This window comes from Lutra lutra, chromosome 4, assembly GCF_902655055.1.
Source record: "Lutra lutra chromosome 4, mLutLut1.2, whole genome shotgun sequence".
Lineage (NCBI taxonomy): Eukaryota > Metazoa > Chordata > Mammalia > Carnivora > Mustelidae > Lutra > Lutra lutra.
In genome coordinates this window covers 193147340-193172276 of record NC_062281.1, presented here as the reverse complement: position 1 = coordinate 193172276, position 24937 = coordinate 193147340, and the positions used below count along the sequence as shown (strand labels likewise).

General features: G+C 54.1%; 1 protein-coding gene across 6 annotated transcripts in view; it reads left to right on the top strand.

Annotated features, from left to right (window-relative positions):
- CAMTA1 (calmodulin binding transcription activator 1) overlaps positions 1-24937 on the top strand; it is an 826942-nt gene that overhangs the window by 194617 nt on the left and 607388 nt on the right. The window lies entirely within an intron of this gene.

Genomic DNA, 24937 nt, shown 5'->3' with positions numbered 1-24937 from the left:
CTAAGACTTTATTGAAGTCATTGATAGAAATGTCCCACATGATAAGGCTGAGGGTAAAGCCCGGGCACACTATTGGAGGCCTCCCCCTAGGGTGACTGGGATCTATTATTCTAGACTCTGAAAGTTTGGTTATTCAGTCAGTGATGAATTTTTCCACCTGTACTACTGTCTAGCCTGTATGGCTTCACTTTGAAGGATAACATGAGGGCCCTTGCCAGTGGCCTTCACAAAACCCAGAGGCACTGAGGCACCAGAACCCCAGTGCTGTCACTAAGGGACATGTGATAGTTGACCATGACTCACACTGATGGTACTGGACTGGCTCCTGCGGCTCCCAGCTGCTTCCTGAGTGCTCCCCAAACCCGCAGTCCCCAGCATTTCATCACAGAGCATGAAAGAAACAAGTCACAGAAGCTTCTGGAACGTACATGGTAAGGACCACAGTAAATGGCCTGTATCTGCCTAACTCAGAGATTCTCAACCTCAGCACTCTTGACATTTGGGGCTGGCGAGTTCTTTGCTGTGGGGGAGGGGGCTGTCCTGCATGTGGTGGGGTCTTTAGCAGCAATCCTGGCCTCTACCCACTAGATGACCATAGCCCTCACCTTCAGCTGGGATGATCAGTGGTTCTACACATTGCCAAATGCCCCTTGGGTCACTGGTGGGTGCAGGGGCAGGGTGGGGGCGGGGAGCACTCCTGTTAAAAACCATTGGTCTATCTAAAGGGAAGAGGAGCAGAAATATTTAGAACAGTGATACCTACTACCACATTTTCAGAACTTGGCTTCAGAATCGGTTTGCTGCTCTAATTGCATTTTGCCAAGGTTAGTATTACAGTGAGTTCATACGCTTTGATTTTGCTCTGTCAGCCTAGAGAAATGTGGTCCAGAAGCACGTTTGGTGCCGGGGTGAGAGCGGGGGTAGAGGGGAACCGGATTGGGATTACGAGCTGGGGCCTGGATAACTGGCTGGGGCTGGTCCATGAGAGAACAAGTGGAATTGGACTCGAATCACGGGGGAAGACGTTGACAGACTCTCTGATCTCGTCTGTGCGTAACAGAAGAGTTTCGGGCCTTCATTATTGTGGCTCGGGCAGCAAAACCACATCGAGGGGCATCTTCTAAGGTTCTTTGATTTTATGATTTTAAGTCGTCACTCAGGCAGGTAGGTTGGCGGGCAGGGGAGGCCACACAGGTGCTTTGTTCAGAAGTTATTGTTTCCATTAGAAAAAGTAATAATTTTCATACACTAGTGAGAACAAACCCATCTCTCACAGGTTGAAGAGAATAATGGAGAACCTCCAGCTTTACCAAAGTGCCTCCTTTATGCCCTGGGAGGTAATAGCAGTTGAGAGAGGTGAGGCAAAGCCTGTCATTGCCTGTCCAACAAGAGATTATTCATCATTATTATTTTTATTTTGAAAATTAACTCCCCAAAGGGGCCCGGCTATGCTATGCCTCTCCAAGGGACACTCCCTTGTAAGCTGTTTTGAGGTGATCTGAGCACAAGAACACATCCAGTTACAGAAAATGACTTCCCCTGCTTTTCCTGAAATAAAAAATAGCCCAACATGCTTAGGAAGTGGGAATTATGGTGGACACCACATTATTTTCTAGATGGATCACCTTATAAACTACAGTCCCGCCATCCAGTTAATGGTGAAAAATTGTCTATTTGAAGAGAGAATAATTGCCAAGTTGCAGAGAGACCAAGTCTGTTGCTTTCCTCAGGAAGAGGGGTCTGGTATCAGTTGTGTTTGGACTTTTGTGTGAGGCAACTGGGAGAGCTCGGACGGGGAGCTCCGATGGGGAAGGCGAGGCCGCCGCCCTGCACAGACTTCTGGAATCGGACCTGGGGGCTTGGCCAGTCATCTGGACAGAGCTCGGGGCTGTGGTCTGTTCCTAGTGCTAGAACATGCCATGAAGCCTTCAGAAATGCATTTGTTGGCTTAAAAAAAATTTTTTTTAACTCTTTCTATTGTGACATGAAACATACATACAAAAAAGCATCCCAAACAGAACTGTGCCAATCAGGGGCAATGTGAGAACCATCTGTTTCAAGAATGGAACGTGCTAGTGTCTCCAGAGCCCACTCCCCTCACTGCCCCGTCTTCAAAGACAACCACCGTCCTGACTTCTAACCCTATAACAGTTTTGCCTGTTCTTCTAATTCTTTGAGCTCGAGAGGTTTAGACCTGTATAGATATTGCAAGAAGAATGTCTTGAGCACTGTCCACACTTCACCGACACAGACCGATTGGAATCATTTTGTCCTGTCTGCTTGTCTTACCTGAGAAATTGTTAGATGCCATCCTTGGGGCCAGGTTTTAGGTCATATTCGGGCCAATTTATATTCAGTCCAGTTTTCCAGACTACTCTATTACAGGTATCTGTTTGCCAAAACCTGACCGATGCTAAGTGCCCGTTTTTTTTTTTTTAAATTTTATTTATTTATTTGAGAGAGAGAGTATGAGAAGGGGGAGGGTCAGAGGGAGAAGCAGACTCCCTGCCAAGCAGGGAGCCCGATGCGGGACTCGATCCCAGGACTCCAGGATCATGACCCGAGCCGACAGCAGTCGCCCAACCAACTGAGCCACCCAGGCGCCCACTAAGTGCCCGTTTGAAGGCTCTCGGCAAAAGGAAGGGGGCGGGGGTTCTTTGGAGCTTCCGGAGGTCCAGGTTCAGTAATCTGGGAAAAATGACCAATCAACCCATCCATGAGTTAATTCATTAAATTCTCCCTTTCTTCTTCCTCCCCTTTTCTCCTTCCTTCTCCCTTTGAAAAAAATATTTTCTTTTCTTTTTTTAAAAGATTTTATTTATTTATTTGAGAGAGAGAGTGAGCACTAGTGGGGAGGAGGGGCAGAGGGAGAGGAGAAGTAGACTCCCCGCTGAGCAGGGAGCCTGATGTGGGGCTCCATCCTAGGACCCTAAGATTATGATCTGAACTGAAGTCAGACGCTTAACTGACCGAGCCACCCAAGCAGCCCTGGACAAATATTTTCTGAACACGGTAAGGATCTGTGCCAGGCGCTGGGGGACACTGATCGGCAAGATGGTCTTTGCCTTGACGGATCGCAACTGCTGGGTGTGAGGGAAAGCCTAATCAATATACAGATCATGACAAAGAGTGGTGTACAGGAGGAACAGGTCGGGGGGACTAACTCTGTCTGGGAGAGCCAGGGCAACTTCCTGCAGGCAGGGATCTCAAAGGAGGAGGCCCTGATGTGGACTGAATTGTGTCCCTCCAGTTCACATGTTGAAGCCCTAATTGCCAGTGTATTAGGAGGTGGGGCCTTGGGAGGTGACTAGGGTTAGGTGGGGTGCTGAGGGTAGAGACCACACAATGGGGACTTCTGGGAAGGGTGAGGGGCTGGAGTTTACTCTCTCAACACGTGAGGACAGTGAGAAGCAGCCATTTGCAAGTCAGGAAGAGAGCTTCACCGAACTCTGAAACATGCTGAACCTTGAGCTTAAACTCTCCCGTCTCCAGAACTGTGAGCAAATTAATTTCTGTTGTTTAAGTCACTTAGTCAATCGTATTTTGTTATAGCAGCCTGAGCAGGCTAAGCCTGACTGCATCACGCAGGAAAGAAGGGGGGAAGATGTTTCCGGTGAGGGCCACCATGAGTCCTGTTTCTGCAGAGTCCTGTCAGCCCACCTTGGTGGGTTAAGCACGGAAACGTCCAAGACCATTCCCAGAATCTATGCTGCCAGAGCTCTGGGTCTGGAGGGGGCCATCCCCTCGAGTAGCAGCTCTAAGAGCTGGCTGAGTCGGGGATGGTGCGGGACAGACAAGGGCAGGGGATATGATGGAGAAGGAACTCAGGGAGGCCTGGGAGATGGCAAGGAAGAGCAGCTGGTTGGCCAGCAGCATTGGGAGGGATGTGGGGGGGGGGCATGCTGGTGCCACATTCTGGGCTGAGCTAGACTTGGAGGAGCACTGGGAATTGCTTCTTAGACCAGGCCATGGAACTGGGGCTTGGGAACTCCACAGATTTAAATCTAGTCTTGTCTTGAGCAACGGGAGCAATGGGATGTCTTCTGATTCTCCTGACTCTGTTTTTAAAACCCTGGATAGGACGATCTGGTGAGCAAAGAGATTTTTAAGAATGGAGTTTACTTTTCCTGGTTATAGACTAACATATACTTATTACAGAAAGTTCCAAAAGTTACAGAAAAGGAGAGAGGAGAAGAAAAGGCATGGTGGTATTTTATCAGCATGAACTATCAGTTTCAGAAATTCTATTGAATGGAAGGTGGCAGGCTTTATCACTTTTATTGTTTATCTGATGGACAAAACAACAAAAACCTTTACTCCTTTCAGAATTACCCTGAGGCCCAGGCCTAGGAAATTAGTTTGGTGATGATAAAGAAAATGATATAGAAGCTCACCCATCCCTAAAGGCAGGCTTAGGAATGTGGTTGAGGGGATGAGATGGTGACCTCCACTAAAGGCTGGGCTGGGTGAAGCGTGCCCTGGGCCGTCCCCAGCACTGGGCACTTGCTGTGACTGAGCTCCCGTCACCCGTCACAGGGGGCTGTCTGCATCTGACAGGCCTGAGCTCACCTCCACCGCTCAGGGCAGGGGTCTGTCCCCCTCCGAGTCACAAGACTTGTCTTTCGTCCCTCTCTCACACACATGTTCTATGATTTCCCCTTTAACCTTTTTATGAAACCAAACAGTGGAAACACTGTATAATTTGTAGTTTTTGTTTTTTTCCTGGTTCGAGGATGTAGTTATTTACAGTGCATCCCCGGCTTTCAGTGGTTTGACTTCTAAGGACTGGACCTGATAATGGCGCAAAAGTGATACGCATTCAGCAGAAACCGTACTTTGCAGTTCCAATTTTTTTCTTCTTTTAGTTTTGTATTTACTTTCTAAAATTTTAAGTAGGCTCCATGCCCAATGCAGGGCTCGAACTCATGACCCCGCGATTAAGAGTCATATGCTCCACTGACTGAGCCCAGACAGGTGCCCCTTTTCCTTTTTAATTTTTATTTGTATCTTTTATTATTTTTTTAAGTTTGAATTTTGATCTCTTCCTGGGCTAGAGATACCCCTTGTGCTTCTCTTGTCACACTTGTGGGGGGCGGCTGCAAGCCGCAGCGACCACGGGGTGAGGGACACATGTGCTGGCGGCCACAGCTTGTCGGTTTCAGCAGAGCCTTCGGTGAAGTCCACAGGCTCGTCAATGCTGTTGTAAAACAGGCTGCATGTTAAGTGATTTTGCTCAGCTATAGGCTGTTGAAGGTGTGCGGAGCACCTTCGAGGGAGGCGAGGCTGAGCCCTGACATCCAGTAGGTGAGATGTATTAAATGCATTTCCAGCTTACAGTATTTTCAATGTATGATGGGTTTATTAGGCTGTAACCTAGTTGTAAGTCAAGGAAGATGCATACCTGGGTTTATACCCCGTTTACTTCCAGGAAGGATTTGCGATGGTTTATAATAAAACTCGCTTTTCCAACAAGGCTGCCAGACAGAAGTAAAAAATCTAAAAAAACTGATATTAATAACATTATTGAACTAGGCATCACATTTAGCTACAAGTGCCTGGTAATCAGGGGCAGGAGGGAAAGCTGCTATCGGGGTGTCTGATTATTTGTTCGGAAGGAAAAGACCAACTCTGAGACGAGGGCCACTGTGTCACTAAAGCCTTTGAGGAGCTGATCACATGGAATCTTACTTGATATGACTCTGAAGAAAGACCCAGGCTGTTCTGGTGGGTTAGAGACCCTGTGCTTAGAGCAGGTGACAGCAGGTAACAGGCGTAGACACGTTGAGTGCTTCTGCACTTAATCCAATCCGAGGCCTAAGGGAAGAGGACCTGAGAAGTGAGAATCCAAAACGTGGACCCCTGAGTGGCCATGGTGAGTGCCAGAACCTGCTGGCCCAACTGACGCAGCTTCTTGTCTAGCTGGGGAGACAGAACGTCACTCCTGGGTCCTTCCCTTGACTCAAGCCCCCAAGGGTCTCCCCACTTCCCCCTGGAAATAGTTCAGAGTGCGCAGCACTCCTTTCATGGTCCTGGAGATCCGGTCTCTGTTTACCTTCCTGCCTTGAGCTCCAAACTTCCTCCTAACCCCCCACCCTGTACCCCTCCTTCAGGCCACTGGCTGCTTCACGCGGTCTGGCTTGCCCTGGGTCTTCCGCTTGCCCTTAGGTGCTGCCTCTTGGCGAAGGCCTGCCTCTTGGGGCTGCCAACATTCTGTCTCTTCCAGCACTGATCCCACCGGCCTATAGTGCTTGGCCATCCTCTGCAGACCCTCTTTATAGGCTTACAAATTCCACGAAGGCAGACAAACCAGTGGCTTATTCCATTTGCTACCCACCCCCAAGACCTTTGCACAGACTAAGTCCTTAATGATTGTTAATTGAATTCACTTACAAACCACCTAGAGTTTGTAAGAGCAACAGCACCCCGCACGGTTAGCGTACGCGGCCCTGAGTGCGGGCCGGAACGTGGAGCGGCAGGGAGCAGGCCTCGGGCGGGCGCCTCCCGAGTCAGGAGCAGGACCAGAGACTGGAAAAGGAAGGCCCGCAGCCCGGCCTCCATCTAGGCGATGGAGTTTGGAGAGGGGGTTGCTGGAGGGGGAGTTGACCTTGTGACCAGTGCTGTCTGGGGCACTCTGCGGCCGTAGAGGGGTGTGGAAAGGGAGCCAGCCTCTTAAGGAACCTTAATTCCTGTCTGGGGCCTCAGCTTTTCTCCAGCGAGATCCTCCTAGAACCACACCTGGGCAGACGAGTGTGGGGTGAGTGAGGCAGAGGAGCTGTGTGTGCAGGGGCGGGGGGCAGAGAATTCCGAGCAGGGACTGTCAGCAGAAGTTCATGCCTCCGGGAGCCTGATGGTGACAGGAGTGTCATGGGGACAGAGGCAGCGCTGCTCACACAGCACGTGCTGCCTCAGAGTTGGGTGGCTTGTTGGTTTCTTGTTTTCATTGGCGTGAACAGGCTACCAGGTGGGAGAATCTAGACAGGCCATGAGCTTGGCTCTGTGTGGGGCAGGAGACCCACTCATCTTGGCCAGAAGCTTCCTGGAGAAGAGAGGAGCCAGTCTGGGGGCTGGGCCCCGAGTACCCTCAGCAGAGGGCCCGGCCTTGGGGAGCAGCATGTTCTCACCCTGTACCCGTGCCGGGTCACTGGAACTCTTCCAAGTTGATGGCTTCATCTCCGTTGTTTAAATTTCCTAAGACATTGGGACCCCTCGCAAGCAGCTCTCAAGGAATTGGATTGCTAATAAATGCAAACTGTAAAATATTCATTTAAGATGATTATTTCATATTATTGGGTAAAATTAACTTTCTGCTCTCTTCTGGTAGAATCCATAACTATCTGAGCTATTTAGTGAATGAAATATTTAACCTGATCGGTATGCTTTAAGTGACCTAAGGATAAATGTTATGGTTTAGTGTTGGAGAAAAAAACCCAAAGGAAACAGATGCTTTGGCCTCCTGGGCCTGGGTAAGGAGGCTTTGGGAGGCGCCAGCACTTTCTGCACCTCCCTGGGGGTCAGCAGGGTCTCTCATCCATTGGCTCTTGGCCCCTTCACGTGCTTCTGCCTTTCCCCCTGTGGTGGCAGCTCACGGGTGGCAGGGGAGCGAGGACGCTGGAGGATTACTTTTAGCTGTCTGACCTTGCTTGAGGTCGGTCACATTCCTGGCTGAGTCTCAGCCTCCCCATCCAGAGCAGGGCCATGGCAATCCCCGGATACAGTCCCAGCCTGCAGAGTGCCTTACAGGTGGGGCAGCCCTCTGAACTCTCCGTTCTCAGGGCTCATACCTGGACTTCTGGGGCTCATTCTGTGTCAGTGTTGGGGCTGCAAGGCATCTGCTCTGGCTCAGAGGGGCTGGGAGTAGGATGGCTGCCTTTCCTTGCCCACTTCCCTCCTGTTAAGGGCAGATAGGAAACCCAGGGTCCACGTCCTCTTGGGGGCTGTTTGGTTTCAAGACCAGGGTCTGCCCGGCGGCCCAAGAAAACCCCAGCCTGCCCCTCTCTGGGCTTCAGCGGCCCTGGCTGAGGGGCTCACTGAGTGCTTCCCCCCCCTGCATTTCACTTCCCGTGCCATCTGCACCTGCCAGGCTGCCAGGCATGTTTTGCCGTGAGGCACCTGTGCCGTGGTGGCCCCGGAGGATGGGCTGCAGCCGTGGAAAGGGGCGAGCTTCCTGCCGGGCTTGGGTGCGCAAACGTGCAGCTCCAGGAAGCTGGGGGCGGGGTGAGTCTGGCAGCTGCAGCTGTCCCCCTGGGGCCACACAGAGCCAGGACCCCCGATCCAGGCTGAGCTGCCGAGCTTGCCTTGAGACCAGGATGCGGGCCACCCCCCGCGGGTGGGTGCAGAGCCTCTGAACCACCTCCGATGAGGCTGTGGGCTTGGGTCTGCTCTTCAGCCGGCGCGGCTGGCTCAAGTGCTGGGTGAGATCAGAGCCTTCTGCTTTCTCTGGCTGTGTCCACAGGGCAGAATGTCCTTGGGTATAACCACGAGCCATTGGCTTGCAGGACGCCGCCCCTGAGAGGGCTCTCTGGGTCTTGGGAAAGCTGAGGCCCAGAGAAGCGAGAGGATAAGACTGCAGAAGCCACCAGGGAGCATGAGAATTAGGGCCTGCGCCTGGCTCCCTGGCCAGTGCTCCTTACTCTGCGTCCAGAGCTCAAGCCTGTCCGCTCTGGCCTGCATGTTGTCTGAGCTCCATTTTACTTGGCAACCGGGGGCCCTTGGCTCAGACACGCCTCCTCCAGGACCCTCCTCGGGACCTTGGGTGAGCCCTGCGGGGGCCGAGAGACCTTTTCTGAAAACAGCATGCCTGCCTCCTGAGTTTGTTAGCTCGGCTGTTTGGCAAGTGGGCTTTGGAGGAGGAAAGACCCAAGTTCACATCTCGGCTCTCCTGCTTGCTGTTACCTGGTGTGACTCCCCGTTTCACTGTCTCTAAAACAGAAGATCGTACTGGGCCCAAGAGTCCATGAAGTCTCGTGGAGGTGGGACCTGCTTCGGACTAGATGTTCCCTGGGTGTCAGCTGTCGCCGTGCGCTTGGCCCCCCACCCACCAGCCTTCCTTTCTACACGGTTCCAAGAGGTCGGATTTGTTGCTAACGGTCTGTTGCACTCGGCCTCCCAGGCACCTTCTCTTCCATTTCAGCCAAGCCTTCTGGGTGGAGCGAGCAGTGGGCAGAGCTCTGGGTGGCCCATGTGGCCTGGTCAGTGGCTGGGCGTGGTTGCTGCGTGGACGGCTGGGTCCAGGCACAGGTGTTGTCTGGTTCTGATTGTTGGGGCAAAAATTCTAGCCCCGAACATGCCAGCAACTGTGCGTACAGACACCACCCGGTGTGGCACCACTGTTGAGGGTGGGAGCTCCTTCCTGATCTCTGCCTTGGCCCCATGGCCTCAGAAGGGAGCACTGCAGACTCTCGGTCCGGTCGCACTCCCAGCGCTGTCGACTCGCGATGGTCTCTTCTACTTTGCATCGGTCACCATGCTGCCAGCTCTGCAGATAGCCCCATGGCCTTCAGAATAAGCGAGGGGAAGCTCCCCTCCGTGGCCTGCAGGCCCCTCCCAGCTTCCCGGCACCATCCTTGTCTCTTCCCCATGCTCCTCTGTTCCGCAGACCCCTGGGATTCCCGAAATACTGCGCACAAGCTTGGTCCCTTCCCTTCACTCTGGTCTCCTCCTCAGGGAACCATGCGGCTACCTCCTTCCTTCATGACATTAATTGCAGTTTGTAACTCCTTTATTTGTTTGTTCCTTTCCTGTCTGGACCACTTCCCCCACTGGGCTGCCAGCTCTTTGAGGTCCTGTCCCTTGGAGGCTGGCAGGTGGAGACACTCATTAATATACGCTGTGTGTGACCTTGTCCTCACTGGAGCTACACCCCTCCAGGCTCCCAGCTGGCCCTGGGACTTCGGACCCCTGATGTGGGTGGGGGTTGGAGGGGTGGGTTGTCCCATCCTCGTCCTCCTTCCTCACTCACTCCCTCCCCGCCCAAGTGTCACCAGTCACTCTCCTGACTCTGGCCCCGTTCTCACTTCCTCACACTCCCCTAGTGAAACTCTGACCCTGGTTCAGTCACGCTCTTGGCTTCTCTGCCTACAGCCGTGTAGGCCCCATAGCCTCTGTGGTCCCCCGTCTGCTCCTCTCCCTCTCAAGGCTCCCTTCTCTCCCTTCTCAGGCCCCCCACACTGCTCTCGCCCTGTCTTGGCTGACGACCTTGCTGAGCAGAGAGCAGAGATCGGAGCACGAACTCGCTCAGGCTCCCCCTGCCAAGCCTGCCAGCGCCCGCACCTGTGCCCGAGAACGACCTTCTCCGCGGTTACCGGGAGGCCCTGGCTCTGTCCTCTGCTGCTCTTCTTGGTCCTGCTCCCCTGCCTTCCCGAGCGTCTATTTTTCTCCCGTTCCTGGATCTTCCCATCAGCATACAAACATGCCATGATCCCTCCCATCTTAAAAATATCCCTCTCAATGTGGAGAAATTGGAACCCTTGCGCGTGCTGTTGGTGGGAATGTAAAATGGCGCAGCTGCCGTGGAAAACAGTAGGACTGCTCCTCGAAAAATTAAAAATAGAACAACCATCTGATCCCTCAGTTCCACTCCTGGGTGCGTACCCAAAAGAACCGAACGCAGGGGCCTGCCGAGCTCCCCGTGCGCCCGTGTTCACGGCAGCGTTGTTCACAAGCCCCACGTTCACCTGGGAAACAGCCCACGTGTCTGGGGCTGGATGAGTGGATCAGCCGCACGTGGCCCAGCCCCACGGTGGAGTATCACTGGGCCTTCAGAGGGAAGGAATTCCCAGCACGCGCTGCAGCGTGGGTGAGCCTCGAGGACATTATGCTGAGGGAGGAGAGCCAGTCACAAAAAGACGAAAATGGTACGATTCCACGTATGTGACGTTCCGAGAGGAGCCAGAATCAGAAGGCAGAAAGCAGAATGGAGGGCGGGGGGGGGCTGAGGGGGGGACGACGGGGCGTTAGTGTTTCGTGGGGACGGAGTTTATTTGGGGAAGCTGAGAAAGTTCTGGAGACGGACAGCGCTCATGGGAGCAGAGCAGTGCGAAAGGACTTTATGTGACGCAGAGGGTTAGGATGGCAAATTGTAGGTTCTGCGTTTCTTCCCCACAATAAAAAATTTGGAAAGCAGTATTTGGGAAGCAGAAATTTGGGAGGTTTGGAAAGGTGTGAAGGACAAAGTGGGAGCCACACCTCTGTTGACCTCTCCGGCCTCCGGCTGCCCGCCAGGAGCGGTGCTGGTACCGCCGTGCCCACGGATGCCCCGCCAGCCCGCCACATCCGGACCGTCATCCCCGCACCACCCCCATCATCCGTGACCTCCTGTCACACTCTTGACCCTGGGCCCCTCCTCCCAGCCATGGCCTTGTCTGGCTTCCCTCTTGCCTGGGCTCCTCCTCTCGCGGTTTCCTTTGCCGGCTCTGCTCATCTTCCCCCACTCCCCGCTCTGAATCTTGTCGTGCTCCAGCTCTGTCCTTGGATTCCCTGTTTGCCACTCACAGCCAGCTGCATGCGTCTAAATATAACCCCACCTAGGAGTCGGTGGCCTGGGCTTCCCTCCTGAACCCCAACTCGCCCGTCCATCCGCTCCTCCGATGCCTCCGTGGGTCAACAGCCCAAACCCGGCTGCTCTTGCTTCTGCCCAAACTTGACCTTCTGACTCTTACCCACCACCTCCATCTTCCCAGCCTCTTAGCCCCAAGTTTGGGATGCCCTTTGAGCCGCCCCACATCTGCGCGTACCCCGTCCGTCGGCACGCCCTGTTGGCCCTCCCTTCGAAACGTCTGGCATCTCCCCACCTTGAGCAGGCGCCTCCCAGCTCCCACGTGCCAGTGCAGACCCAGCACCTGCTCCCTTGCTCCTGCCCCGGCCTTCATGCTTTCCTCATGCCCGCCGCCTGGACGGTTCGGCCAAGACGCAGGCTGCTCTGTGCTCAGAACCTCCGGTGGCTCCCACGGCGCCGAGAGTGAGAGCACACGGCCTTGCACGGACCCTGCGGCTGCCTCTCTGGGCCCGTGTTCCCGCGGCCCCGTCGTTCCCGCGGCCCCGTCCTGCCCTCGGCCCAGCAGGGCTGCCTGGCTCGCCCTTCCCGCCCCACAGTCTGGCTGTTTGCATTTGCCATCCTTTCTTCTTGAGCTTCTGGAAATGCTCTTTGCCTCCTCTGGCATTGCCAGCTCCCACTCTCTTCCGGTTGCTTCACAGGAGACCCGGTGTCATCATGTGCAGAATGAGGAGATAAAGCCCAGTTCCACCGGGGGGTGCGTGCAGAACTCCCAGGGCAGGACCTGACTTGGAATAGCTGCCCTTGCCCTGCGAGCCTCGCCCAGTGGGTCCTTCCCAAGTGTCCCCTCTCCAGGGAGCCGCCCGGGACAGTTTCAGCCCTTCCCTGTCCCCGTCACACTTCTCTCCACGGCACCGTCACCGGGAAAGCACAGGTTGACACGTGTTTACTTGCTGCTCCTCCACGAGCACAGGGATCTTGGTCTCGTTTCCCATCCGTGTGTCTCCGGCACCCACAACAGCGGCTTATACGGACCAGGTGCTTGATAAATATTTGAATGAATTTGCTGAGCTGAGGAACGGAAGCCCTTCCTCTCCCGCATCTGGCACCAGGAGCGTCTGAGCGAAGGCGGGGAGATGAGAGAAAACGGGGTTTTAGGACCCGGTAGACATTTGGTGGCTCTTAGGCCTGTCTTGAGATGAGCCTGGAAATGCAGCCTTGAATCGGGCTGTCTTAAAAAAAAAAAGTAAAATGTACATAGCATTAAATCCACTATTTTAACCATTTTTTTAAAAAGATGTTATTTATTTATTTGAGAGAGAGAGGACGAGCAGTGGGGGAGGGCCCCAAGGAGAGTGACACAGTGAGAGAGAAGCAGACTCCCGGAGCCCGATGCAGGGCTCGATCCCAGGACCCAGAGATCAAACCCGAGCAGAAGGCAGACGCTTTACCGACTGAGCCCCCAGGCGCCCCTGTTTTAACCATTTCTCCAGGTACCGTTCAGGGGAGCTGAGTTCAGTCACCACCTCCCTCCGCAGAACTTCTTACCCCAAATGGAGACTGTTCGATGGGGATTAAACATTACTTGCCAGGCCCCCTGTGCCCAGCCCTAATAATCACTACTGGACTTTCTGTGTCTACGACTTTGTCTCTTCTAGGTACCTTGTGTAAGTGGAATCATATAATATTTGTCTTTTTTTGTCTGGCCCGTTTCACTGAGCATGAGGTCTTCAAAGTTCACCCATACTGTAGCGTGTGACTCAGTTTCCTTCCTTTTTAAGGCGGAGTAATATTTCCCTGTACCTGTAGGACCACCTTTGGTTTATCCGTTCATCTGTCCACGGACCACTCAGGGTTCTCCACCTTTTGGCTGTTGGGAATAATGCTGCTGGGAACGCTGTTCTCCGAATATCGATTCGAGCCCCTGCTTTCAGGTCTTTTGGGTTTATAACCAGGAGTGGGACTGCTGGGTCATACGGTAATTCTGTTTAATTTTTCGTCATCCTGTTTTCCAGGGAGGCCGGGCCGTTTTACGCCCCTCCCCGCAGAGCACGGGGCTTCCCAGCGACTCCACATCCTCACCAGCCCTTGTTGTCTGGTTTGTTGTTTGTTTGTTTTGGTCACAGCCGCCCTCATACCAGGGAAGTGGGATCTTGTTGCAGTTGCGATTTGCATCTCCCGAACAGCTAGTGACTAGTGACGCTAGTGACATTGTGTCTCTCCACGTGCTTGCTGGCCATCTCTAGGTCTTTGTGCTGGAAATGACTGCTCAAGTCCTTTGCCCATTTGTGAGTGGAGTTATTTGTTTTATTGTTGAGCTGGAGGAGGTTTCCAGTGAGCCTGTGAGGCCTAAGGAGTCCTGTTTTCTCCTGGGGAGCACGGGGAGACGCGGAAGGCCTCTGAGCACGCAGGGGTGTGGCAGGCTCCATCTGTGTTCGAGAATGCTCACCGGGCTGGTAGCAGGCAGACAGATGGACGGGGCCAGGGAGAGGCTTGAGGTCAAGATGGTGTTAGGCTGTGGGTGGGAGGGCCTGGCTGAGGGCGCGGCTGTGACAAAGGGAGCACCCCACCTGGGCCACGTCCCAGAGAGCGTCGCCAGCCTGGGTGTGGCATGGAGGAGAGGGTCAAGGGGAGGGCTTTCCCGTGAGAAAATGATCGCGGTGGCATCTGCCCTTGAGTGAGCCACGGGGACCAAGTGGTTTCAGTACTTCCCCTCGCTCATGCACAGCAGCCCACCAGGTGGGCCCGGCCGGCCCCCCTCAGCGTGCAGTGCGCCCCTGGCTGCAGTAGCTCGGGTGCTCAGGACGGAACCAGCGGCTGCACGTGGACCTAGCCAACTTGCCGCCTCCTCCGGGCGGCCGCGGCCCCCCGCTGTGGGTTGGTTCTTCGTGCGTTCGTGGCGGTGAGGGCGGTGATGCCTTTGCAGGCCTCCGCTTCCGGGAGCTGCCAGAGCTCACCTTCACGGCTTGCCTCTACTCCTCCAGGGCCACAGCACCTCACGGTGCTGGCCTCCTCGAGACTCCTCTCACTTAAAGCCCAAGCCACAAACAGCCAGCGGAAGGCGACCTCCAAAGTCAATCACAGGAGGCCTGGCAGAGCAGCTGCGGCCGGAGTTGAGGCCGTGACCTTGGAACATAGAAACCCGGCACATTTGCTCATCCTAAAAATACATCTCTTAAAATAGACCCGTCCGCGTGGGAGCGGGGAGCCTGCCCATCGTGCGGCTCTGTGGGGCCTCCCTGCCGAAGGGACGGGCCCTGCTGGGCGGCTGGGCCCTATGTAGGCACCTGGGGCTGTCCCTCTCGGCCCCATCTGCATGGGGAAGGTGAGGCCCAGGTCTGGCTGCCGGGTGTGCAGGTTCTGCGGTGGCCCATCTAGCCCTGGTTCCTGAAGCCCCATCTGGAAGCCGACCCGTCCGGGGTTGGCGCAGATGGAAATCTGACTTGAAGCAGAGCCTGGGCGAGGCCTTGGAAAAGCTGCAAACACCAGTTTGTGCTTTGGGTGTGAGGCTATAAATAGCCCAGGAGGCCTGAGGGGGCTGGAGAGAGTCAACTGTGAACAAGCTGGAGACAGGCTCCTTTTCCCGGGAATCCCAACGCCCTCTAGAAATGTGAGCTCAGCTTTGCTCCCCACGCCAGCTCGCCCCGTTACACGCTGCAGTGACACGAGCGAGCGGCTGCGGGGACCGGCCCTTCTGTAACTGAAGCCTAACCCGACTGCAGGTGGAGACATCCCAGCTGCCGTGTGAATGCTGCAGGACCGTGTGTGAGCTCTGTCCCTCGTCTCCAGCCTCGGAACTTCTCGTCACTGAACATTTGGCTCTGTTCCCAAAGGGAACCATCTTCTGTCTGGTGCCATTTCCAGGACCCTTGGGATAGGTGGCACTGGGCCAGGTCGGGTGCTCTGGAGAGGACACGTTCAACCCGAGACCCATGAGCTGGGGAAGTCCGGGCCTTCGGGGTCGTGTCTGGGTGTCTTAATTTGGCACTTGTGGACAGTCTGAGGGCCCCGGTGTGCCCAGGGGTGAGTGTCAGGGAGTTCAGGAACGTCTGCTAATCATTTGCATAATTAGGTCTCTGTGTGTCTTCTGGACAAAGAGGATGGAGCTTTTTCTCAGATTCTGGAAGGTTCCCTGACCCAACAACCACACGCTAAATGATCTGTAAATTTTCTTCCAGCTCTGATCGCCTCTGACCCTATTATTCCAAGTCGAGACATTTTGAAAGTTATAGGATAGAATTCCCTCTCAGCACAGAAGCCAGGAATTTGGAAGTTTCCATTTCTAGTGCCGACTTGGGTTTTGCTAGATGGACCGGCACCTTGAAATGTTCAAGATTTCTAATCTTCAGAGAGGCTCTCAGCCCCTGTACCCGTGAGCTACATTCTCCTCGAGGCCCAATAACCGTTTCCTTGGGCCAGGTGGAGGCGGTTAAACGTAGTGCAGGGCGTGAGTAAGTGGATTGCCCAGTGCCTCTCTCGCAGCCCGCCGCTGCATCCCTCCCCCCACAGAGCCGCCCCCTCCCCGCGGCTGCCACGCACTCCCACCTGGGGCCCTTCCTTGGCTTGTTCGTTCTCTGCCTGAAACGTCCCGCTGCTCCCCGGGTCCCAGTCCTGGCAGCCGTCTGACGAGTGTCTTCCGACGGGGCTGCGGCCTCTCCTCGGAATGCATGTGGTGTTGCTTTTTCCAATTTAAAACATGGCATTTTTAAAACGATCGTACTGTAAAATTGTTATTTTTTGGGGAGAAGTGCATTTCTATGAACTTCAGCATATGAAACCAGCACCACGATCGCTCGGGGGACAGAACAGCTCCATCACCCAAAACACTCCCTGCTGCTGGCCCCCGGACACCTTCCCGCCCGTGCCTGACCCCCAGTCACCGAGCTGCTCTCGGACGCTGTGGCCGGGGCTTCTGGACAATATCATCTTGAGGTTGGCCTCTCCACTCTGCCTTGTGCCTCTGACACTCATCAGAGCTATGCGTATCAGCTGGTTCCTTCAGTGCTGGGATGAAGCCTTTCCCCTTGGCCAACTTCACCTTCTCTTAGGGCGTGTCCTATGTCACTGGAGCAGGACAGCAGGGTCAGTGACACGAGAGTGACATTGATGTCATAGAACTTTGGCTTTCCCTCTGTCCTAAACACATCCCTACTAAGCATAACCTTTGGTTTCCTGAATTAAAAGCAATTAGTCCCCCTCTGTGTTCTGTGAGTAGAGAGAAAAAAAAAAAGGCTAACCTGTGCCAGTGGTTCCCTTCTACCTGTTCACCCACTTCTATCTCTTCTTGGTACCCATCCCCCTGCTGTGTCATGGGGTCCCAGGGCATCCTTCCCCTTATTCTGCCCCCTGCCTTAGCTTTCACCGGCATGCAGGTGGAGGGAAAAGGCTGCCCTCCCGGAAGGTCCCGAACGGGCTCCAGGCTCCGTGGTTCGCTCTCTGACTGTCTTGGGGAGGCAGGTGCGGCGACAGAGTGCCGTGGGCTCCACCTGGAAGCGGAGAGGCTGCCTTGCGGTCTGACCCTGCCAGTCCCAGCTCTGTGACCTTATTGACGTTGCCTCCCTTCTCTGGTCTCTCGTTTCTTTATTCTGAACACATCTGTTAGATGATGAAGCCGAGAATGGTGTTTCAAACTCTGAAACAATGTGGTTTGTGATCGGGTGACATCAGCGCGCACGTTCGTGCCCGACACAAGGAAGCGGTTTTTCTGAGGCGGCGGCTTTCGCTCCTTGGAGAATATGAACTCCTTGCTTCTCGGCGCATATGCTCGCTGGCAAGTATTTATTAGGTGCCCACGGTGTGTCCCTTTGAACTTGAGAGCTGTAGTGTTTGCAAGATTTGCAAACACCATCTGACGGCTTTGTGGTTGTTCTTTACATGAAGAGGAGACAGGAGAAGAGTAGCCCTGTGTTGTCGTGGCGCAGTCTAATTTCTGTGGGTCATTCTTTTTTCTTCTGCCTCCTTTTCTGGGGTCACCAGACTCAGGTTGGTGTCTTACAGATGAGCCTCCTGAGGACTGAATGTCCGAGTGCCCCAGAAACGTGGGCTAGAGCGCTTGGTGCGCGGGCCCAGCCCTGCCTGCCTCCATGTGCTCACTTTGTCCCCAGCAGAACAGCGGAGGGAGGACTTGCTTTTCTCCAGAAGGGACCTGGCGCAGAACCGGATGCAACTAGGTCCTTCCTAGTCTGGTCTGCTCCTCCCAGCCTTGACCTCTGCAGTGTCTGGACGCTCTGCCCTCCATGCTTCCCAAAGCCTCTGCACTCACCGCTGTCCGGTCCTCCTGGGCTCTGAGCGCTCAAGGTCTGTGTCAACCCACACAGGTGGTGGGTGGGGTGGGTGGGTTCAGACCCATCCCTCCACTCCGTCAGAAAACAGCTCCGCTGAGCAAACTTCTTTATGGTCTCAAGGGGGGGTTCCCATGAAGGGAGTCCTAGAGGCAACAGATAAGACTCAGCTGAAGGGAAGAAGAGAGGTGTGGGCCTGCCTATGGGTAAAGGTGCTTATGGCTGTGTGTGGGGGGGGTGGTACAGGCATTTTCTTTTTTTTTTTTTTAAAGATTTTATTTATTTATTTGACAGACAAAGATCACAAGTAGGCAGAGAGGCAGGCAGAGAGAGAGGAGGAAGCAGATTCCCTGCTGAGCAGAGAGCCCGATGTGGGTCTCCATTCCAGGACCCCGGGATCATGACCAGAGCCAAAGGCAGAGGCTTTAACCCACTGAGCCACCCAGGTGCCCTGGTACAGGCATTTTCTGACCCTGGTGGGCTTGCCTTGAGGGGGAACAGTGTTTTATGATTACCTTCATCCCAGAACCAACAGGTAGGGACAAGATTCATGGAGGACTGTCTTCTCTCCATCTGGAAAACTCCACGGCAATTTTACAAACATTCTCTATCCTTCTAACCCGCCCTTCCCCATCCGAATTTATACTGCCAATTATACGAGACCAGCAAAAGCAAACTCTCGGCAGACAAAGCCAGTTTTACAGATACGTTTTCGATAGCTGACAATATGTTCTCAATGACACACAGTAGACCCTACCTTCCTCCTAGCCCCGGAGCCACGGGCATCACAGAGCGGGAGCACGTGAGGGAAGATTTGTTCCCTGTCATTGGGGTCAAAACCATTTTTGGAGTCATTTCTTGTTTTTAATGCCCATCCTTTCCCTGCCCAGCTGTTAAAGCTTCCGGCCTCTTCCAGCATCACTTCACCCCGAGAGGAGCTGCTCTCTGTGCTGACCTGGTGCCCTACTCTGCTCTCTGTGCTTAGCATCAGAAAAGCAGCCTGGGGACCCCGAAGAGAGGGCACTGGGGATAGGGAAAGACTGTCCTTCCTGGCACCACAGTGTTGGCTCCAACTCTGGCTCTGTGGTCCGCCAGCCGGGCAGAGGGGTCAGGCGCCCTGGCGGTGAGGCGGGGCTGGTCCAGGAGTGGCGTGGAGACACAGGTCCTGTCATGCTCCGAACTGCTGACTTTTCTGGTGACTTCAGTGTAGTCCTGCTCTGGGACCTGTGGACCCAGTTGGTTCTCAGGAGTTGGCTTTCCTCAAGATGGAGAAGGGCTGGGCAGACCTCCTGAAGGAAGAGTCTTCCGGGTCCAAGCCTTTGCTGTCAACTTGGACAGTTCTGTAAAGCCGGTTGGCGACATTTGGGAACGGCTCCCCTGAAAGACAGCCTAGCTCATTGGCGAGCAGGACCTTCCAAAGGAGCGAGTTTGGGCTGGGGATGGGATTGGGCTTTGTGTGTGAATTCAACCATGTACCCTGTGTGTGAGGAGAGCTGGAGGTCAGGGCAGCTCCTGGCAGTGTGGGGGTGAGAGGGACAAAGCCCCAAACTGAGGAGTGAAGAGGAAGGGAGCTCCTCTTGGCAGACCTCTGAACCCACATCAGACAGCCCCTCAGCTTCCCAGAGGGGACAGGTCTCACTGTCAGAAACGCTGTAGGATCATCAGAGTACAGGAAATCAGCAACACAAATGGTGGATGGGAAGCCAGCATTGGCTTCCTCCCCTGCTCTGTAAACTCGGTAAAAATTTCCATCAGGACAGAACGCAAGGATGCAGAACACTGTGGGCCCTTTGTCTTTGACCTGAAACCAAGCTGTATCCTGGAGAAGCGGATTCTGTGTCCACACCCCTGCGGCCAACCCCGCCCCCCACACTGGCTCTGTTCCCCTGGAAGCCCCCTAACTCCACTATTTTCCCAATAGTCTTGGAAATTGGCGGCTCCCTTTCTTCTCTGTCCCAAGCCTGGGGCTTGTGATTCCAGAAACACTTGAGGCCCCAACCCCAGAGTGGTAGGCGTTGATGGCTTCTCGTTAAGGGGACTCTTCGGGGGCTGATGTGACTGGCTGCCAGCTTTTCTGGGAGAGCAGGGATGGCAGTGTCAGTGGCAGAATGATGCTCCGGCTGTTACAGGAGGCAGCTCTGCTCTGAGCTCCGAAGGAGTGTGAGTAGGAGCCGACGTGGGCTAGGGGTGTATTCCACAGCACATACAGCAATAAATAAGTAGACGAAGAAATAATTTTCTACCACCTGAGGTTCAAGGCTGTGGGGTTAGGACCCCCTGAGGGCGCCACTGTGCATCTGTCACAGTGGTAGGGGCTGCACACTGTGGGCTTGGCGTTGAGCCGTGACAGGAGGCAGCATGATGACCAGGGTCAGACACAGCCCCGTGGACAGCGGGGCTGACCAAAGCAGTGGGCGGCAGCCGGGTCCTCCCCTGTCAGGGCCTGAGCTTGGAGCTCGCTCCTGCAAGCTGTCACGCAGAGCTGGGGGTGGGGGTCTCCTCCTTTGTGCCCTGTTTGTGCACTAGCCTCTTGGGTCCTAGGCTCAGGCCGTGATCATTGCATCCTGCAGAGGCGCGGGGTGCCCAGGCCTGGTCACTGGCTGCTCTTAACCGTTCACTGCCCTTGGGCTTCAGGAGTGAGGCCCGAGACCGCCCAGATGCCAGCCGTCTTGGCTGACGCAGCCCAGGCGGTGTGGGCAATCAAGCCCTTGCCAGGTGGAATCACTCCGTGTTTATAGGGGTAGTTTCCGAACTTGGCCGTGATGAATTGTGCTGCAGCAGGGCCTTGACAGTGAAAAATGGGGCCACGCAATGGGGCGCGACGGTGCAGGGTCCCCGCTGAGCTGCAGCCCGGCTCCTGAGCAGGGCACCTGGCGCCCCTGGGAGCAGTGGGTGGCTCCTCTGGCTCCCCGAGGGGAAGTGGACAGATGTGCACACCTGTCCTCAGCTTCTCTCTTGTCTCTTTGCTCCTTGCATGCTCGCACCTCCTCCCTGTTTTTCTCTCTGTCTCTCCTGGCCATCGTGTAGCCATCAAACACCTGTTTTGCTTTCTTGCTTTCCCTGCGTCTCTCTCTCCTCTCCCTCTTCCTTTCTGTCCCTCTCTCTCCTTTCTTACTAGATTTTTTGTTGTAATCAAATCCTACCTGTGGGACAGAGTGAGCAGGGCAGAAGGGAGATTTGGGGATGACGGGTATGTTCACTGTCTTGATTTGGTGATGGTTTCATCAGTGTAGGCAGGTGTCAGAACCCATCAGTTGTACATCTTAAGTCTATGCAGTTACTGGGTAGCAGTTCGACTTCAATAAAGCTGGTTTTGAAACCCTCACTCATTTGGAGTGGGAGAGCAGTGAGGATATGTTCTCGAATATTTGACTTTTAGAAAAGGCTGTGTTCTGTCTCCCTGTAAACTAGAGGGAGGAGAAGACCCAGCCTAGACCATTTATTTCTGGGGTTTGGGTGCTCTAACATTATTAGCAGCATCAACGACTACTGTGTTTGGCTGGCAGTTTAGTCTGCCGGACTAGTCTATGAAATAGCTCTTGTGTTTGTTCCCAGAGGCTCAGGGAAAGTGAAGGGACACACCCAAGACTACATAGGTCCATCGCAAAGTCCCACGTCACACCCAGGTCTCCAAAGTGTGACCTCTCCTCCACCACCATCATGGGATGGGATAAAAAGTGCACTTGGAACAATTATCAAAGGGTGTTGGAAATTGCCCTCCATGTACCCATGAGATTTGGTTTGAGTTTGAAGAGAGGATGGTCTGCTTCTCTTGCTCACGCCTTTTCTTCTCTCTGCCACGACCGCAGTCCCAGCAGTGTGCTCTCTGGGCTGAGAGACAGGCTCCTCACTACCGCTTCTGTCCAGACATTCTGGCTGGCTGTGGAGAGAGGCCTCTGAGGTGGGGCCAGGATGGCGCTGATGAGCATTGTGTGGGGCCGGTGTTGTGTGGCTGGTTATGCAGCAAGGGGACACAAGGAGTGGGTTTTATTTTTTTTTATTTTGTTTTTTTTTTAAAGACTTTATTTATTTATTTGACAGACGGAGATCACAAGTAGGCAGAGAGGCAGGCAGAGAGAGAGGAGGAGGCAGTCTCCCTGCTGAGCAGAGAGCCCGATGCGGGGCTCGATCCCAGGACCCTGGGATCATGACCCGAGCCAAAGGCAGAGGCTTTAACCCACTGAGCCACCCAGGCGCCCCAAGGAGTGGGTTTTAATCTTGATTTGGCCTCCCTGATCAGTCTAGGGTGACAGGAAACAGCCTCTTTAGGAAAGTTAGGTTTGGTCAGATAATTGTTTCCGAGTTCTTGGAATATCCAGGTAAGATTGCCTTGGCAGCCTCTGAAACCCTAGAGATGTAAGTGGGCCCCAAGTGCTGGGTGGCATTTTTGGGGGCATTATCTTTTCTCTCTCTGACCAGATGGTATTTGTTGGCCGCACGACTGAGGTGTTAGAAGGAGGGCTAGCTCTGTCCACGGTTCGGTGTGTTCTTGGGTGTTCTGGTGAGTGTTAGGCAAGAGTCTAATCCCTCGGGGTCAGGGGGGTGCGGGTGAACTTACCATCAAGACACAGACCGTGCCCCTCTGGGACCCGTGCTTCCAACTCTATTTCCAGAGGAAGGTTCGGTTAGATACAACTGGAGTGAAATGTAGCCTGTTTTCCAGGAGAACTGGGAAGGTTTGTGGGTGTCAGAAGTGAGGTGGAGATTCGGGCTCTATGCTGAGAGACTCTGCTGGAGTTTTTCCAGGTCCTGGGGAGGTGGAGCTAGATCTCCTGCCCCAAACTGGGGACAAGAAGAGGCCGCCCGATCGGTAGAAACTAGGAAGCTTCTGTCTGTCGACGCGGGGCATGGTATGCCCCACCCCAAAGCCGAGGTATAAAAAGAGTTTTCCTACCGGACAGAGAGATGCGAAGCCTACCAGGTCTGTAGATGTGCGGCCGGATCCTGCCCTGAGGAGAACCTAACGTGACGTTTGGTCCAGGCCTCGTGAGACCCTTGGGCTTTGTCAGGTGCTTCTGTGAAGCTGTCCTGTGGGGCTTCGTCCTCAGCTGAGGGCACCCACGGGACTCCTGTGGAAAGAAAGCTGGGGTCTCCCAATGTCGATAAGCTGTGGGACAGGGTTATAAGGCAGACAAGACAAGCTCTTGCCCCGAGAGAGAACCCACAGACGCCACGAGAGGAGGACTCACGTGTCAGGAACTTCAGATAACGGGACTCTGAGAAAGATAGTAGACAAAATGCGCTTAAGATGTTTGAAGAGATGAAATAATAAATAAAATCCACGTGACTTGACTAGGAGATAACGGGGCAATTTTTTTGCCTTTTTTTTTTTTTTAAAGAATCAATGAGTTGTTCAAGATAAACATATCTAGTAGGTGAGACAAAAAAAAAAAAAAAAGTCCCCATCAAACTAACTCCTAATAGGTGAGGCCAGCAAAAGCTTCTACGCATGGCTAAGGAACGAGTGAGGAGGCCGCCCAGATGCTGGGGCAGGAAAGTCGAGATGCGGCCGTGGGTGAGGAGGTCCTGCGTGTCTCCGATGGGGTCTCAGAAGGAGAAGACAGAACGAGAGGGAGGCGGACTTGGGAGAAATACAGCCGAAGGAAGAAAGACAGACCCAGATCCTCCTACTGAAAAGGAACAGGGGGTCCCATAAAAGCCCAGATGTGCGTGTGGGTAGAGCATGGCGCAAGGAGGGAGCGCCAGACATAAGGCAAACCTTCAAACCCCCAGGAAAGCAGCTGCAGTAAAACCTCACTTATTTGGATAAATACGAAAAGGGGGAAGTGCAGGACAGGGGCTGCCTTCTCCGTTTTAATACGTCTTGCTAGGAAAATGACAGGGGAAAATGTGCTTCCGCCCTTCCGCCCTGACGATGGAGAGCCGGCCTCCGACAGCGGCAGGGGCCTCGCGTGTCTGCTCCGGGGGCTCCGCGAGCGGCTGTGCACCCCACGCGCCGCGGATGCTGGGTCTGCTCCGTGAATGCCTTTCCGGGATAAGCCTTCAAATATGGGCTGTGGGCCTGGGATCCCCTTGACAGGTGCTGCTGAGAACGAAAATGTGATCTTTCCAGGGTGCTTACCTCCTATTAATAAAGGGAAAAAAAAGCAAACTAAATTAATCTCGGGAAGTAAAGTGCCATATGAATCAGCTTTCCTCACTCTGAAAATAACTTGCAAAGAATTTATAGATCCCCTAAGTTCTGCTGATTTTTTATATTGTTTACTTTCCTATCCAAAATATCAAATAATTCACAGGTAGTGGGGATGGTGGCTAGAGGGATAATTTGCAGTGAGAAATGGACAGCAAGAGAAATTTCCTTCTAGGGGGTCAGTGCTAGGGTGACTCCCTAAGACTAATGGTGCTGGATTAATAACCCGGGTCTGCTTCAGTATTCATAGCCGGTTCCCTCTGAAGGCTGGGATATTTCCCACTTTTATGTCCTGCACAAAACTGTAAAGCAAAGATGGTTTCATGGCAGCTATGTGCGTAATGAGATGCGCGAGAGCCGCTCCTGGCCATTAATCAGCGTTTGCGGGAGGCTTCTGGAAGCCTGACCTATTGCCGCGGCAGCTGATCTGAATGCAATGACTTTCCCCTGTGGGAATGGATGCCGCAGGACCCAGAGCTGGCTCTGGAGGCCCCGGGGGGTCCTGGCCACGCTGTCGCGCTGCAGGGAGGAGGGGACCTTCAGACCTTCCCTGTGCACAGGTGGAGAGCTGGGGTCTCTTCAGCAAAAGGACTGCAGGGTGTTGGAGGGAAGCGTGGGATGCAGCCCCCAGTTTCTGGGGTCATCTCAGCCCCTCTGGCCTCAGTGTGGTGGGAGGTGGCTGAGGAGGGTGGGCACAACTGCATTCGTCAGGAATTGCGTGCGTCTCTGTGCCAGGCTCTGGGCTAGGTGCTGGGGAGACATTTAATAATTAAGACATTGCCTCTGTTGGGACGTCTGGGTGGCTCAGTGGGTTAAGCGTCTGCCTTTGGCTCAGGTCATGATCCTAGGGTCCTGGGATCTAGTCCCACATTGGGCTCCTTGCTCAGCAGGGGGCCTGCCTCTCCCTCTGCCTCTCTCTCCTGCTTGTACACACACACACACACTCTCTCTCTCTCTGACAAATAAATAGATAAAATCTTAAAAAAAAAAAAAAAGACATTGCCTTTGCCTTCA